The following is a 19101-nucleotide window of genomic DNA, read 5'->3' as shown; positions in this document are numbered from 1 at the left end:
GCTGCAACTGTTACAAAAACATTAGCATTTGTGAGGTACACGGCATACAAAAGGTGGCTGTTTTTACAGCCTGTGTATTTTCCAAAGGTTCTTGAAAGAGACAATGCGGTCATAGAAAATATAAACTGCAGATAAACGACATGACATAAAACTGCAGCCCATGTCCTGTCAAGCTCGGGTGGCTTCCGAGCTCAAACTGCCTTAATTTTCACCTCCTGTGAATTGCGCTAACATCCTCTTTCTCCTCTGGCATGAAAAAAGGGATATTTTGCTGTGCTTTAATGAGATGGTGTTATGCCTGGATTATGCCATTTTACATCTTCGTACATAAATGTGTTGAGCATACGACACTATCCACAGTGGCACAGGGAGTCGCTATTCATGTCATTTAAACAAAAGAAAATTAAAAAAATGATCAGATGCTGTTTGACGGCACACAACATGCACTTTAAAGACATTGTAGTTCACTGTGCTCTGGGCAGGTCTGGCCTGGTAACCTTGAAAACAACTAACTCGTCTCAAATTCCTTTTTTCCCGATGAGGTAAAAAGGGCAAGTTTTCGCTCTTTAAGATGGCGGTACATAACCCGTCCATGGAACATAAACGTGTCTGCCGGTTGGGGAAGATGGATGGAGGCCCACATGCCTGCCTTAATAAAAAGGTCTTTAAACCCTCGTCCAGATCTTCTTCCCAAGGAAGCATGATATTAAAGACAGGCAGGGAACTGGGCTTGGTAAACGTAATGGATCGGCAGGAAAGTTTAAAAGCACCAAGGGGGTAGGCCATTATGCAAAACAGGACTCGCACAAGTAATCTGCGCACTGTCTCTCAGCTGCCAAAGACAAAGAACACATGCAGAGGCCCTGATTGCTTCTTAAGAAGCTCACCGTGCCGCCATGATGGATTCTGGTATTTTGACTGTTAATATGTTTGAATGAAAATTATTTATACATTTCGGTGAGGTTGAGCGCCTCTCCCTGTGATTACTGCCTCTGAAAATGAGAGCGGAGGAGCAGGAAATTTCCATGTCACAGAGGCCTGATGTATACTCAGATTATGGGCTGATTGCAGCTCAGATGAGCACCGCGTAGAATCGTTTGCCCGCGCCTGTGACAACTCCCCGTCCCTGACAAGGCCTCTTAGTTTTTCTGGTTATTGATGCATTCTGCATAAATGTAATCCATTGATGGTGTCTGCTGACTGTATATAGGTATGGGGGGAGGGCGGCTGCGTGTGTGTGTGTGAGGAGTGTGAGCAGGGTATTTAATACACTCAGAGGCAGGGAGGCGAGCAGCGAGGAGAGCATCCTAGATGTTTTTTATCCTCCGCAGTTCAGAGGAGCTGATCAAAAGTGAATCGTGTTCAAGGGGAATCTGCATGTGTGATGATGATACCTGGGCAGACATTCATCAGAGCCACTGTGCTAGTTCAATGGGGACAAGAAGGATAGCGTGATATGGAGGAGAGGAGCCAAAACAACAGGGAGCACCATGGATTTTACACACATATAGTATGTAGATGCAAATTGGTACTGCTGTACTTCTGACTTACATCAATGCCTGGAGGGCAGTGCTGTAATATACCAAAGTACTTAAGCACAAACTTGATTTACTTAAACTCAAGTATTTGTACTGTTTACTCAAGTATTTCCATTGTATTCAAAAACTAAATGATGTACTTTTTACTCAGCTTCACTTGTCTTATTTATTTTTCATTGTTACAAATCAAAACTGTATGAGCGAACAGATTTTTTAGCTTAAACGACCCAACAGTCAATGAACTGGTTCAATTTGCTAAACCTGCACCAACTACACGGTAAAATGGCGCACACATTAATGCATCAGCATTAATAACCTAACAATACCATTCACAAGGGTATTATTATAGATTTTTTTACTTTTGATACTATACTTTTGAAGTACATTTTGTTAATAATACTTAATACTACATACTTAAGTAACATTTGCAATGCAGGACTTTTACTTGCAGAAGATTATATTAACTTTGTATTATTGTTAGTTCTGCTTAAGTAAAGGCTATAAATAGTTTCTCCTCCACTACTTACTACTTAATGAAGTCAAACCTAACCTAAGGTAACCTTAACCCTGGAACAAACCCTTAATAAGACTATTTGCTGTCTGAATTGTAAACATCCTCAAAAATGTTTTCTTTAATCAAATAAATCTTTTTGCACTGAGCATGTTTTGTTATTTTGCGGCTCATATAAACAAGTGAAATTTCAAAATATTTCAAAGCAATTTTTCATTTTTCTTAATTCCTGAAAGCTTGACTTTCTGAAGATGAGAGACAATCATCCAACAGTAGCAAGGACTTAAACGGGGGCTGCAATATCCGCCTCCAAGCTCCAATACATAAAAATGATTGATAGATCCACTTACAGCACAACAATCCCCTGAGAACAATTACAACCGCTTTGGTAATTCTGCAATCATGGCACTTGATCACGGCATATCGAACTCCTTCATCCTGTTTTGGACGATATTCAAGAGAAACTTTTGGCTCCTCAGTTGAAGAAAGACTAATGAAAATATTTCAGTAGCCAACTTTTTAAGCCAATGAAAACTCAGGCAGCATGAAAGCACTATCGCTGGGATGGTGGAGCAGTGCCACTTTGCAGTAAAATGGAATAAGCATTATAGGAAGAAACAAATTCTACCCCCCACCAACACCCTCTATACACACACACACACACACACACACACACACACACACACACACACACACACACACACACACACACACACACACACACACACACACACACACACACACACACACACACACACACACACACACACACACACACACACACACACACACGCACACACACACAGACAAACTTATGCATGCACACATTCAGTCAGCGCCCCGGGGCATGGCTTCAGTTGTCCCCGTCTCTGTCCCTCTCTTTTGGGGCCTGATTTGAATACGAGCCTTGTTTTATGGAGGAAGGTAATTGGAAGTTGGTGATTTACTGCAGTGTATACAGGGACTGCATCCAACAAAATATCTGGGAGCAGGGAATAATCGCTTTGTAGCCTGCTGCTGCATTTATCTGGACACAGGTATATTTTAACCACCGGGTGTTGACAGTGTTGACTATTAGCCGGCAAATAAATTATTCAGCACTTACAAGCGGGGAAAAAATGGGAAAAATCTCCTTTCCACGGCTACAACAGGACAAAGCAGCGTGCAGTGGTGGAAAAAAGAGGCAGTCATTTTTTCTTCAATTACAAAAGGCAAATATTTATTATTTATAAGTACTTGCCTTGTATGGGCTTAAATGTTATTTATGAACCTGTTGCATAGTGATTTCCAATGTAACTCATTATTTTTAGCTAGAGGGTGTTGTAAAGGAGCAAGGATATATTTAATGACACTCTGCTAGTCGGTGCAATTACACTGTAATCATTATGTAAAATGTCCTATTAATTAAACCAATTTCTGCTAGGGGAACATTCTTTTCTGCAGGGCCTGCGCCTCATCCTTCAGCTGCCTTGCTGCCTCCTGTTTTTCACCAGGCCCCTATTATGTTGTGACTTCACTGCATACATATTTATAAAAGAGATTTTCATTATCCCCAAGATTTGGAGCCACTTTCAGATTAATAAATAGAACGTGCCGCAGAGGTTTGAAAGGCAATTAGGTTTCTTTCCAATCATGCAATGTTTTGGCCTTTTTCATCATTGCTACAGTGTTTGGCACATTTAGAAGTTAAGAATGTGCCTTTTTTCTCCCAGATAAGAGAAGTACTGAGTTAAGCATTGGTTCCTATTTCAGTGCTTGTTCACAGGACGTGATGCTCGATATCAGAATCTGACGTCCACACTACTGTGGCATTGCAGTATCCCTAAAATAGAGAGTTTTGGAAAAGCTGCTGACCCCGTTTTAGTTTGAAAACTCCGGGGTTGTGTTTTAGGTTCTGGGTCTTATCAGTCCCGACACATCCTTGCCTGATTTATCACACTCCCATCATGTGACCCTTTTCCAGAAGTAACCCAACAAGCTTTAACTACCAGCAGTTAATTCAACACAACAAATTATAGACACTGCTTGTTGTCTATGCTAGTAGCTGTTTTGCAGTTAAATTCTGCATTTCATCACACTACCACTGCCTACATGAGCCAGAGGCAAACACCAGATACCGGCACACGTGTGTCCAGTATGCATGAATGGTGTTGTTTTCATGTGTTAGTCTGGATGGAGATAATTTTCATTCTAACACACCAATGTAAAATGTAGCCTTAGAGAATGAGATATGAGCTAATACAAGACTCGTTAATTTATTTGTATTTCAGTAGAGGGCATTCAGTGGAGAGTGACAGGATGGAGTGGTGGAGTTTAAACTATTCAAATCCAGCTAAATGTGACTTTACAGAACAAAAAACAGTGATTTATTTTTTTTGTAAAAGCTCTTTCTCTTTAAAATGCAAGCAGCTCCACAGAATTCCAAATTTGCCTCTCTTTAAGAAAATGTTGGTGCTAGCAATCATGGCAGGACAGAGTAGTTGACCCATCTGGCTCTTTATCTGCTGCTCTGGCAGTCCTTATGTTGCTGTCGTGACCAGGGGTCATTGGCACTTCCAATGCTCTTCAGACACAATCTGTTTTCTTTACTTCTTGGCACAAAGGAAACGATTAAGAAAACAATTCAATAGAGAGCGAGAACACACACGCACATCTACATTGCAAATGGAGGCACTGGGATGTTTGCTATTCAGAAAGCATCGGTCAGGGTAGGCCCTCTTTGTAAGAGTGCTTATCCAAGAGGTCCACTTCTGAATACAATAGCCAACCATGATGCTGTTGAGGGGATTAGGCTGATTTTGTGGCTATAGTGCATAAGATTAGAAAATAATAAGAATTCAGTTCAACAAGTTCTACTTCATTACTGATAATTACTGATGAGTACTGATAAGAAAAGATGCATTATGACCTTTTGATTAAATGACCAAGTTTTTCAAGCAAAGTACAATGCAACAACAGAAACTGGGCAGTAACTGATGGCAGCTAACAATAATTAATGATACTGTCCTCAGCAGACAGTCACCTGCAGCCATATTGCCTATTTTGAATGTTCAAAAAAAATAAAACTTTATAATATGATGATGAATATGTTGTTGCCATTGTTGTACTTCTTCTTCACAATTAACTGTTTTGAGCAGCTGCTGCAAGTATACCCGACATTCAGAACTATTTGCTGTAAAGATATAAGAGTCTAAATCTCTGAGGGTCTCTGGAAGCCAGAACAGATGGCAACAACATCTCCACTCATAACTGCCATGCAGATCTTTTCCCATGCAGCTCGCCACGTGTCACATGTCCATTCATAAAGTTGTTACAGATGACTATCGCAGCGTGTCAACCATGTTTGGCATCAGGCAAAGCTGGGAGCACAATGGCCTGGCGCTGATCAGGAGTGAGCACTAAAGCTCCTTGCGAGAGCGTGACTAAAGTGCTGACAGTCTGAGCGGCTTACAAAGAAGAGTTGCTAAAGTCAAGACACCTGCTGCTAAAGAGGAAGGCTGGACAGAGATGATGATGAACATGATGATGATGGTGATTACAGAAAAGAATGATGGGGTATGGTTGTAATGGAAGCAGGGAGGGAGGAGGTGGTGGTCATTGGGAGGATAGAGGTTATTTTTGGCCAACTGGTTCCAGAAGTCAAAGTCCCATTTTTCCCGTGACAATGTTAACTTGACAGACAGTTGGAGCATTTCGACGGCTTGATGGATCCCCTGGTTGAATCGTCAGTGGGAAAGATGAATAAACTTTTGGTTCTTTGAGAAGATTAGAAGGTGCAACCCTTTGGACATATAACAATTTGGGTGAGAAGTTCACTACATACAACACAATCTGCAGGTTAAATAAATTCACTTTTGGATTCTCTACCAATTATGGATTAATTTGGCAACTATGGCACTGTGTTGTGTTCAAAGAAACAACCACAAAGGCCTCTGATATTGCTATCACCCAGATTCACGCCTCTGATTGACTTTGTCTCCATAGCAAAGGCAGGTGAGGCTCATAGGTACTGTAGTATTTTGACCACAAAGTGTTATTTGTCAAATTGAAACAATTTAAACTGGTGGTCGTTAACAGAGACTCTTATGATTGTTACATTGTTTCTATTGTTCTGTTGTTTATGACGAGTGTTACTTTACATTTGTTTCTACATAAAGTAACACTGAGGATATCATTGAAGGGAAAAAACGGAAATGTGAATACAGAATGGGAAAAAACACCTCTAGAACGGGCAGCACCTCCCACTTTGCAACTCTACGCTCATGATGAAAATCATATAGAATATTAGGTAAGTCATAAATCTATCAAAATAATGCCAAGCATACATACTGCATGTGTTATTAAGGGCCTCATGGGCAGGAAGAGTAGAAAACAAGAATATTTGCACAGTTTTACATAAATGGTGGAAGTTCATCCTCTTAGAGACATTATTTGCAGCACAAGCATGAATTCAAAAACACCCACATACATACAGACACACAGTCAGATTTTTACAATCTGCATCAGCAGGTTAAGATTATTATCACACAGGCGAGAGGTGGCACCATGATTCTTATCACAGGTATGAATTACAATATTTATACGGCGTGCTTTATTTGTGGCTGGCAGACGGATGGCAGTGTTGCGTTTTAATCCATTACACTGCGGTGGGGTGTCAAATTAGGCCGCTTCATTAATACACTATCCACCAGTGAGAAAGAGAGAAAGAGGAGAGAATGAAAGTGGAGGAAAAAAAAGGAGGAGGGGGCCACTGTACATCAGGGTGAGATTATTATTATTCTGTCTCTCTCTGAGATGAGAGCAAATTATAAGAACATACACCTTCTTCATCTGTTTGGATAAGTGGGGGGTCGGCGGCTGATGGATGACTGTGTTTACAAATGAGGGTGACAATGTTAAGCAGAGGAGCAGTACATACAGATCCCACCAATGAGGCTCTGGCTGGTCACACACACACACACACACACACACACACACACACACACACACACACATGCAGCGAAGAGGCAGACTGATGATAAGAGTCCCTTGGCTACCGGATTAGGCAATCTTCCCAACCGCCAGCAGATTGATAGAGTCACTGCTCACAGACGCAATTGCAACGGGGAGGAATAAAGTTTGGCCTGCTGGTATCATCTGTGCTTACTGCCAGCTTGGTATGAATCTCCGGGGAAGGATGACCTACGAGTAAGACAAGGCACAGGACGTTTACCTCTGTTGCCTTTGTATCCATGCAACTGCAGGGGGACACCACAGTCAGATTGCTGTCATGCAACCTGACTGTGGGTCACATCATATACATTTATGTTACCGTGTTTTGTTCACTGTTTTGGTGTGGAGGATGCCTCTAAATACTGCATTACCCATGAGCCTCTGCTGCGTTTGCTATGGAGACAAGGCCATTCAGAACCTCAAATTCAGAGGGTTGTGTCCAAGGGGGCCGTAGCTAATGAATGAATCCAAAATTGGCCAAAAATCCAAAAGTCAATTGATATCCGGCTTCCTCCACCATCAAACATGTATGTTAGGTTAATTCACCTGCTCCTCCTACTTAAGATTGGATTTCTCTGTACATTGTACTGTGTATGTTTGTGTGTGACAATAAATCTGATTTGATGCTAGACAATAAGTAATATTATCCATATTCTTTATTTTATATAATCAATATACATAAAGATGTGGCAGTATTCTACAGGCGATGCTCTGCAATGTTCTTCTCTTGTATTGTTCTCTTTTAGAGCTTTGTTTCATAATAAACTAAATATCTTTGGATTTATGACTGTTGGTTGGAAATTGAGATGCACGTTTTCACAATTTTCTGCCAATTTATAGATCACAGATGAACAGAGAAAATAATTAGCAGATGAACCAAAAACAATCATGAGCTGCAGCCTGTTTCTCTTTCCTCTTATATTCTGCTTTTTCACATAAAGCCTCCAAAAACTTTGAACAGTTTGGAAATTAGTGTCCTTTTTGCAAGCTGTGTACTACAATTACTGAAAGTCAGTGACTTTCTGTACATACTGTATGTAAGAGTGGGTCAAGTGTGATACAGTGACTGAAATAAAGCAGCAGATGATCAGAGGCAGGTAATTAAATTCATCCTGTTTGGTAAATATAGACTTTAAGTATTTTGAATATCAAGAAAATAAAAACATAGTTCCCAAATACGTCCCCTTAAATTTCCCCTTTGAGTGCCATCACAGTGGAATTACTGACTTAATGAGGAATAAATACACAGAGATAATTACAGATTCATTACAGTATGCTTCTGTTAACTTTAGCATTGTTTTAGTGTTTACACATGCTTGTACGGCACAAATTACACATTTTATTGTAATTTGTTGTAATTGCAACATTATTTAAATTCTACAAGACTTGTAATCCTATCTGCTTTCTATCATTGTGCTATATAATAAATCATTTAACCTAATAAAATGGGTTAAATGATTTATTATCAATATCACAACATCCTTTTTTCTCAAGGGTGTTAGCCCCATTTTTTTTTTAAACTCGACAATGTGTTTGGAGCTACTTGTAAAGGGCAACTTTTCAGTGTTTCCTGTGCCACAGATACACTTTTTGACATATTGGTGAGCAAATAGTGCGGATAGTTTCATCAACAGCCAGACGCTGGCTGAAATGAATGAATGGACCAAGTCAGCCAGGAGCAATCGCTGGTGAAGAGAGGTTAAATGTCTGCATTAGAATGTGTTTGGCCCCCCGAGCATGTTAAAGAGCCCTTCTTTCAGGATGTCCCATAATTCCACAGGCCTTAGCATGTCATCTTTCTCCGGGGTGTCACAGGAAATAGACTGATGAATCACTTCCTGATGTCACTGCGGTGGACTGGTGACAATCAGCGAAATGATAGTGTCTGCCTGCCTACACATATCTGTAATTGATAGCCCAAACCCCAAACACTCGCCTCTCTCCACTAGCTATGATGGAACATTGGATTGAAATCACTCCGGATGAGGTGGGGTCTGGGCCATTTGTTATTTACTTCCCGCTCGCTTCGCAACAGCCCCCCCCCCCCCCCCCCTTACCAACACCACCCTCCCTTCAACCCCCACCCCCACTCGCCCCTGCCGCCAGAATTTTCGCCACAAGAACACATTATGGTAATCAGACAGTATGTGTGTATAGAAATCAATCAACGGAAAAGCCCATTGCAAGAGTTATGACACGGTGAAGTCTGTTTGTAACTTTTGATTAATGGGTAGATCTCCCCTGTTTTTCTGGATGGATAGGGAAGCAGGACGACCTGCACGACCACAAGGCTCAACATGGATGCTGCTGGCTGCTTTTAAACTGTGTTTTTTGGAAAGGGGGGTTGCACCCAATATGGCAAACTGCGGTTTATGGACAATGTATGGCAGGGCAGCGGTGATGGATGCCACCTCAGATACCTCTCATCAGCGTTACCGCCACCTTGGCATTGCCTCTCTCTCTCTCCCGTACCTGCCATCTCTGTGCCTGCCTGATTTATAAAGTTGTTATGGCAATTCACTCTAATGTTATTTCCTGCCACATAAATACATATATCTCAGGCAGCTATTATAAGGCCTGTAATGGAGGAGCATCAGGGCTGCTCTGGGGATCCTTTTAGGATATTTGGCAGGATGTTATTGGTTGCACTGAGAGGGAACTTACATTAGCATTAATCCGCGAGATGCGAGATAAAACACTGCGGGGACTGTTTTATTATCATCAGACAGGCTCTTCTTTCAACCTCTGCATTTTCCCTTTGTAAAAATGAAGTTTCAAGGCAAATGTTTTACACTTTGAGTATATCTTTTTGACCCTTTCGGTGCTACTGTCTCTCAGTGCAGCAGTTTAACATCAGCACAGTTATTATTTTACGTATTTTTGGGCAATTCCTCCAAAAAAATGAATCAACAAGAGATACTGGATGAAGTGCAACAAAAACCCCTGTCTTATCTCGAAGCGGAGATGTGATAACCTCTCTGCCACGAGGACGCCCCATCAGCACAGTCCTTTATTACAAATGAGCATCAGCAGTCATTTCATTACTCTTAAAATATGAATCTCTTCATGAACAAAGTGCTTAAAGCTTAAGGCCGCAGTCCTGAAACACTCAATATTATCTTATTTTACAGTTTGAGCAAACAAACAAAACAATCATCCATCACCCTTTTCGTAACTTCTGCAGATATTTAGATTTGCAAATCCAAGGGGCAAATTGTTTGTGGAATCTCCATTATGCCCTTTTCTAATGTTGTCATTAGCAATCAGCTCACTGGGAAAACAGGACGACGGGAGGTGGAGGAAAATCATTTGAACCTTCGGCCTCGCCATGGATCCCCTGCCGCCAAGGGGGGTCAGGGGTGCCGGCCAGGGTGACAGCTTGGGTCAATACTCAGGAGCTGGTGGAGGATCGCACAGTGGGGGGGGGGAGGTAGGGGGAGTCACCAGGGGGAGTCAGAGTGGGTCGCCCTCCCAGATCAGCCAGCTTTAAGGTGGAGTCTGCAGAATGTTGAGACAACGAGGTGTGCGAGTGTGGTGGAAATTAGGCCGAGTGATAGTTGCTGACGGTGCCAGCTCAAGCCAGGAGTTCATGCACACACACACACACACACACACACAAGCTAATGACAGGCGGGGTGGAGGTATTGAAAGGTGTGATGGCCCTGTCAGGGAGTGTCCCTCCCTGTCCTCTGCTGCCAACCAGCTCCCCCCTCCGCCACTCAGAGGGCATGGCACACCACACAAGACTGACACCTGAAATATTGAGTTATCGATACTGTGTCGCTGTGTGACAGCGTGTGTGTGACAGCGTGTGTGCGTCATCGTACGAATGAGAGAGTTATTGATACAGTGTTCAAGTGTGTCTATGACTTTTTTTGTGGGTGAGGTGTCACTACATGTGTGATGGGAGTTATTGATATTGCGCACTTGGACTCGAACCACCCATCGATTCCTCGAAACACAACACCTGCATGCAAGTCAGGTCAAGCCGGCGTTCTACAGAAATGGGTTTGCTGGTAAAATCCAAAGTTTCCGGGAAAGACATCCAAGGACTTTGAAGATACATGCTCCTGAAACTACTCAATCAGGTGACATTATGGGCTGATTTTATATGTACACAATTGATGACATTGAGGTGATAACATTTGCGTGTGGGCGAAGAAAAATGGAGGGAAAGAAGGAAAAAATTGCCAGTGGGTAATAGAAAAATACAGAGGTATGATGTCAGGCATTGATGTGAGATATACAGACATTTTTTTGCCAGTCCTATTTCAGCCAGACAGTAGGGGGCTATTTGGAATGGAGGAAAGTAATAACCTCCATTTGTTCCCCCTTGTCCCTCGGCTTATGAAAAACGCCTTTACAACTTGCTTTGCCTTAACTGGGTTTTCTGGGAGATTTTGAAGTTTGGCAACTTGTCACTCGGATTGGGGCTGGTGGAAATATGATGTTCAGGTCATGGCTTTCTCTGCTAGTTCAATATGTTCCTCTGTGATTGAGGCAGGCTCGGTGGAGGGGATTTGGGCTATTAATAAAGCCCAGGGTGGTCTCAGGGCCAGCATGTATTGTGCTGCTGTTGCCAAGGAAAAAAAATCTATAACTTTTTTCTACGAATAAAGCAGAAAACAGTCGTTTATTTGGCCGAAAGCTGAATATTTTTGATTAATTTTCTGACCAAAGAAAAAGAGAAACTGAACTTTTTTTTTTTTTCTTGCTAGAAGAGCAGCAGTATCTACGCTATGTGTTATTCCACATTCTGGTCTGGCGCTCCTTGAGCCCCCGGAGAGCTCGGTCAGCCGGCTGAGCTCCCCGCTCCCCCTGTCTCCATCACTATCAATTGTCTTTGAACAGCTCCGATCATCACCTCAATTATCCGTTGTCCTGCCCACCTGATGGGTTTTTTGCCAACTATAACTTCTCCGTGGATGGACAGGGAATAATGACAGCTGAGGCCTGTGCTTGGGTAGCAGGGTGGAATACAAAGCGGGCGTATGGATGTAGATGTGGCTGTAAAATTCTACCTCTCCACAGCACACACACATTGACACAAGCCCGCTTGCAAAAGACACGCACAAACATGAAAAAACACGCGTTCGGTTTTGCAGCTGCATAGACACTCACGCAGAGATATCCACAGATGTTGATGCAAGCACACACACACAAACCCCTTTCCCACCTCCTGTAGAAAAGCCATTTACTGACCGAGCGCCGAGGTGTCAAGCTCTAAAGTGAATCTAAGAATGCGCCTGATATGTTCTCTCCCTCCTCTCTCTCGCTTTCTGTCTCTCTCGCTCTCTCCGAGGCTGAGAGAAACTCATTTACCCTGCAAATCCAAATACACGCGCAGAGTGGGAAAATGTATTCATACCACAGGTGATCTTATTATGGGCGCGGTAAACTGAGCAATGAGAACATCATCCACCGCAAATGACACCTAAACACATATCGACAAAGAAAAAAGTAATATCATCTGCATAATCAGAGAAAAGCAGTCGGATACCGTCGCCTGGGAAATGGAATGAATCGAAAAGTTCAGTGCCGGAGCATCGTGTTATTTATGCGTGATAGCGATTCGATTTAAAGTCAGCGAGGAATCTCCATGTTGTTAGTGCACGGGAAATAAGCGTGCTGTGGGTGCTTTAGCTATTAGCCGAGCAAACTACGAGGATAGAAGTGCTGCATACATAAAGAGTTTACGTGAAATTATGTATGACATGAAGCGCTGGAGCTGACACATGATCATAACCTCATGAAGCAAACAACACAAGTGCAATTATTGTGATTTAGACACTCAGCTAATGAAAAGCAGATACTGAATAAAGTGTCACTTTGCCTTTACTGCATACTAATCCCAGCACTAACCCTACCTGACCCCATGTTTAATCTTCAGACTAACACCAATAATGCATAACCAGATACGGCAAAATTATTGATTCTGTTTCACTGGAGCTGAAGCAATTAGTTGATTAAATGATGAGTTGATCAATAGAAAGTTAATTGGAATTATTTTGATAACTGACCAATCATTGTTCACATCAGATTGGAATAAAGTCTTTTGATGATTTGGAATCTTGATCAGACAAAACAAGCACTTTGAGGTCACCAGGTTGGGATTAAAGAAATTGTTCTGACATGTCATACAGAAACAATTAATGAAAAAAGTCATTAGCTGCAGCCCGACCACTCACCCTATCTGAAACTATTTACAGACAAATCATGGATTCATGAGAGTAAGCTGAGCATCTGCATTATTAGACTATAGGAATAATAGGTGACCCAAAATACACTGGAAACATTTTGAGCAATAAGGCCATAGCCTGTGTATGATTTCGACTGGTAAAATAGTTTAAGAAAATAAAGAAAATGAAATGCTCAGCCTTGACACTGATCCATCTATACTGATGCTGCAGTACCAAAGTCTATTACACCAAATATGTTGCAAAGTTATAGTACAACTATTACAGAAAGAAAACAAGCAGATTTATGTTGTAACCAGATACTGTGTAGTGTGTTACAATGTTATGATTGAGAATACCAGGTATTGAAAGAGAAGTTAAGAGAGCCGTGCCATTCATGTAGAAAATGTACAAAATACAGGAACAAGTGGCATCTGTGTGGTCTGACTTGTGATGCTCAGAAAACGATGTGGGCACATTAAATGCTGATTAGACACTGGTGATGGTAAAGTTATGTTATTACTATTTTCCACAAAATATATATTTTTAGAAATTTACTACTAATGTGGCACATGACATTTTTGGTATATAACAACATTCTCTGATCCCACAGCAAAAATGGTGCTGCTGCAATAGGAGCAGAAATCCTCATGTAAAAGTCTGCAGAGGTTATAGTTGGCCTATGATGGGAAATTATTATTCTGCATTGTCTCAGGGCCATCCAGCCAGGTAGCTGAGCCATTAGCATTTTCCTCTTTGTTCCCATCTATAAACATTTTTGTTGTCCTGAAGGGTCATCTCTGTATTCTTCCATCTCTCCCCTCCGTCGTAATGAATGAGTGTAATTACCAGGGCTGATTGGTTGGAAGGTCATTGGGAATCCTGTAATTTTTCACTTATGTTAAGCTTGTGTTTGTGATGAATGTATCCAACCTTTCTGCATCCCTCCTTAGATTACTCTAGGCATAGAAATGCATCCACAAATTAAGCTGTTCATTGAACACTGCTCCTGGCTGGCCATGAGTAAGTTTATACAGATAAACAAATGGAAAGAGGTGGTGCAGTGGTTTTTAATGCCTGGCCTGTTGCAGAGGGGGTTTATTGTATTTTTGTCTTATTTTTTTACTCTTATTCCAGCTTCACTCACACAGTGTTTCACATGTTGCATACGCAATGACAGTGTCGAATAAAATTTGGAAATCTTTTGTCTTCTGTGTTGACAGGATTATCTGTTAAGGTTATTTTATGGTACTTCTCGTGCCAAGGAGAGTAGCAGTGATGATTTTCCAGATTCAGATGCACACTTTTGTGAGCATATAACATTTATTATAGTCTACTTAAAATAAATATATTTTTATGTCATGTAACTCATTAATTAACACCTTAAATCCCTCTTGAAATGCTTGTTTAGCTACATAGAAGTGTTTGATGTGGTTCTTGCATTAAGTTTGATGGGATTTTGGATTTAACTGAATTTTCAGACATTCCTGCTGACTTTTGACAATTTCACTCTCCACCTTTTGCTCCGGTCTCTTGCAGTCTGCCATTTAAAACTCCCATCTCAGATCTTCACGTCTTCCTTGTTTTCCCTTCAAAGCAAGAGAATGTTTTCCCCCAGACCTCAACCCACCGCCTGCGTTTCTCTTAGTTCATTTTCCCATTTTCTAAACTTTTCTTCCCCTCTCTTTGGACCCATAATCTGAGTGTTTGGTTGAGGTTTCTCTTCTGTCGGTTGAATTAGTGGCCTGTCAGAGATGGTTCTGCTGCAGGGCGCTGGCAGCTGCCCCACTCACTCCACGGCCTATCAGCCTCACATTCAGCTGTCCATGAAGGAGGGATGGAAGGACGGAGGGATCATTGGATGGAGTGAGAGGGATCAGGCTTCAGAGGACCAAAGAATGGAGGGATGTAGTGATAAAGAATAAAGAGGTGGGGGTGGTGGAGGTGGAGATGGGTTCTTGATGGGAAGAGGGAGTGGAGAGATGTGGTTGAAGAATGGTGGGATGGAGGAGAGGAGTGTTTCCATTCAGGGGCCCTGTGGCCGAAAGCCAGGCAGTGAGTCAGTGGATGGGTGCAGAGGCTATATTCACCTTGTCTTCCTCTCTTTCTCTCTCTTTGTTTCCTTCTCTTCTCCTGTTTCTTTTACAATTGCCTTCCCGGTAGACTCCTGGGCTTCTCTCTCTCTTCTCTCTCTTTTCACTCTCTCTTTTCTCCCACAATCAGCGGGCTGACAGGCGGACTGGGGCCATGATGGACGATGCCCTCTTCGAGTCCGACAACATTTTCTCTCAGTCCCCGAAGCAAGATCGGGCAGCATCAGAGGTAGGCCGGCGCTGGCCTCTTTCACTGTTTGTGAGGTCCAATTGCTGTGTTCAGTCACCCCTCTCACGACCCCCATATCAGCTGCGCTGGGCTTGTGCAAACTGGAGCTGACCACACGGCCCTGCCTTCTCAAAATCTGCACACTGGCCATGCCGCAACATTTAACCACATTTCTATGCTGTGACTTTTCTCGTTTTCTCCTTGTCACAAGGAGCAAAACAGAAATATGACATCATAAACAGCTCCATATGAGGACATCCAGACCTGTCACCTCCCTCAATATGAAAATGCATTCATAATAAATATTTTCTGTTATTATTGTGCAGGTTGAAGTACTTTTAGAAAGAATTCCTTAGATTAGTCAATTCTTAATTCACTAACAGCTAAATTAATCAACTAGTTAACTGATTTAATTATTTCCAGATAATCAATACGGCAAATATTTTGTAAGATCAGAAAACGGCTTTATGTTTGCAAAAATAAATTCTTTTCTGACTACAAGGTCTCCTGCAGCACCAAACAAAAAAACAGCCACGACTTAATTCAATCTCATTAATTTGATAATGCTTAATCAATGAGCCCGGCTGCGTTAAAAGGTCTAGTTCAAACATTGATTACTGTCTTTCAGCTCTTCCTCAACAATAAGCAGGGGGAGGCAGCTTATCATTATTGGCCTTAAGATGCTTCAACATGCGCTTCCTGAGGTGTCTTCACGGTGTAAAAATTGGAGGGGGGGTAATTTTATTATTGCTGAAATGCTGAATTTTTCCCTTCCACACATACACACACAGTGTTGGTACACCCCTGGCCGGCCACCCACCCACCCACCCACCACCTCCTCCAACCCCCAGGCCCCCCATCCCCTTAATCCAATTTGTTCAGTCCCCCTGTCTTGTGCTGGCACAAAATTAAAGGCCTGCTCCCACAAAAACACCTCACATTTCCAAGGTATTGGCTGCCCTGCAAGACTAGAAACTTCATTTATTCTGGCTAACTTCTCAATTATCTTCCCAGTAGTGGAGACGTGTAAAAAGTACAAAAATCAATAGGATTCCATTCCCCTTGTATTGGAAAGGGGAAAATTAATGAGATAGGACACTCTCTTAATCAGAAATAAATGTTTTAATTCAGATAATGACATAGTTTTCCCTTGCAGAAGGATGACAAATGCTGAGGTGCTGCGAGACCCACCAAGAAGCCGTTTCAATTTTATTGTAAATATAAAAGGTATTGATCTGCGAGATGTACAAACCCTATTGCTTACAAAAGCCATTCAAGGGGACTGGGAAAACTATTAAGCGGCGGGTCAGAAATCAATAAACAACACTAAGAGGTGGCTGTGCCTGCCCTCTCTGGCAGATCTCTGGAAAGCCAAATGGCAGAGTTAGTGACAGGCGGCTCGGTGGCGGAGCAATGTTAAGGATGATAGGGTCAGCTGGTTAATGTGGCGAGGGCCCTGACAGGTCGGCAGCCCACCTCAGAGCTGGAGGCCTGACAAGCTGCCATTTAAACAGACACTGACTCATCAGCCTGTCGCTACAGTTAGTGTTTCACTGTGGTGGGCCTCCGCTGACAAGAGCCATTCTGCTGTTTCTCTCGTTCACGCTCTTTCTTTCTCCTTTGCTTTCTTTCACTCTGTTCATCTTTCTGTCTTCCTCTGCTGTGTACTCTCATTTTCTCCCAGTCTGTGGATTTCCTTCTTGCTCTTTTCGTTGTTCCCCTCAACCCAGGTCGCTTTGCATCCACTTTAGCTCAGGCAGGCAGCAGTAGTTACATATGCATGTCTGATGTCGGAACAAACCAGTGAGAGAGAGCAAGCTGTTTGGACTTGGATTGCTCTGGTTTGAATGCTTAAGTTCGGTGCACTGACGGTTGACAGTGTTGTCCAGCTTGTGCCCATACATTCATGAAATCAAAAGTTCAAATCTGACTTTTGAACAGTCATTTTTTTTACCGGCTATCTTGTTCCTGTCTCTCCTCTATTGAATATAAGCAAAATGACAAAAACAAAACAAATCTGCATAATGGATCTATTTTGAAGAGCACGGTGACAGGACACAGACAGCTAATCTCTGATGTTTTCTGTGTTCTTTATAAATATTTCTGTGCTCCAGTATGAGGTATTTGATGTTTTAAACATGAAGTGGATGTTGTAGATCAAGACTATGAAAAGGAAGAGTTTGATGTTTTCCAGAGTGTTTTGAAAATGTCCATAACCAGTGACAAATATGTTTACGTACATTTGATAAATCAACCTGAATCTGACAGTTGGATTCTGAGAGAAAGAGAGGTTATGGTGCGCCTGAGGGATGGAGCCATGTTGATTTAAGAGCAGGAAAGGGAAAAAGTTGGGTTGTCTGAGCAGTAATTATGGGGAGAAGCAGGCGACTGAGCAGCCAGCCAGGTCAGATGACTTAACCTCAGATCTATGCACTCCATTGGACTGTCGGAGGGTCAGGGCCCTCTGGCAACTCTCACATCCTGGGCCTTCGCTGACATCAGAGCCAGGCAACAGCACACTGTCTACTGCTCTATGTTGTTATATCAACAATGCATTATGACATTTTCTGTGTTTTAGACACTGCATGGCAAATGACAAGAGAGATGAGCCACAGAGCCAAAGATCGTCGAGGTTATCAGTTGCGTTCGAATCCAAAGCTCCTGAGGAACATGTGACGCTCTTTCAGCTGTTGAGCCACTGGGACACCACAGCAAAGCCACCTTAACAAACATTGTAAATTGATAAATCATTGAAAGACGCAGAGGGACTGTATCTGCTGGGAGATGCTAAGCAGGCTTAGAGGGGATCAGTCTGTGAGTATTGCCATCTTCAGCAGGGGACATCCGCCACATCCGCCAGACAGATAGATAAATAAATCGAGGCGTATGCGTCTGTATACAAATGAGTGAGCCAGTAAAAGAGAGACAGCGATCCAGGCTGGGAGTCTGGGTGGAAAGGGGAAAGAGGCATAGAAGGGGATGTCAGAGAAAATCCCATGCCATCTTCCCCCCTGCTATGGGAGGATGATGATGAGATTTAGGAAGGGTCAACGGCACCTATCAGTGGGTGAAGTGTTTAGTGGGAGTGTTTCTCCACCCCCCTCCTCTTTGAGTGTCATCCTGTGTCACTCTCATCTCCCCAGCCTGATGATGAGGGGGCTGGGGGGCCCAAGGTGCAGGCTCCCTCCTCGGGTTCGGGTCATTTGACCCTGTGGTGTAATTCCTGCCTAATGCCCCTCGTACGAACAAAGCCTGTATATCCGTGGCACACTCAGACCCCACTTGACCCCCGCAGCCCAACACAATGCAATTGGCCGTGTCATTATATCAGGCCCGCTCTGTCCCATCTCTCCCTACATGCAACGCGGGACTGTATAAATTGATTTCCAGCTGCTGGTAAAGCACCTTTGCATCTCTTCCACCGGCGTGGGGAAAATGAGAAAAAAAATGACAAGGCAGGAAAGGTCATCTGATATCTTAGATGATATCCAGGGAAAAATGGGTCTAAACAGTCAGGGAAAAAATATTTATCTACAGCTCCATCTGAATTTTCCATTTAACA

Source organism: Chaetodon trifascialis, chromosome 4 (genome assembly GCF_039877785.1).
Source record: "Chaetodon trifascialis isolate fChaTrf1 chromosome 4, fChaTrf1.hap1, whole genome shotgun sequence".
NCBI classification, from domain to species: domain Eukaryota; kingdom Metazoa; phylum Chordata; class Actinopteri; order Chaetodontiformes; family Chaetodontidae; genus Chaetodon; species Chaetodon trifascialis.
The sequence above is the reverse complement of the archived record's forward strand: the minus strand, read 5'-3'. Positions refer to the sequence as shown.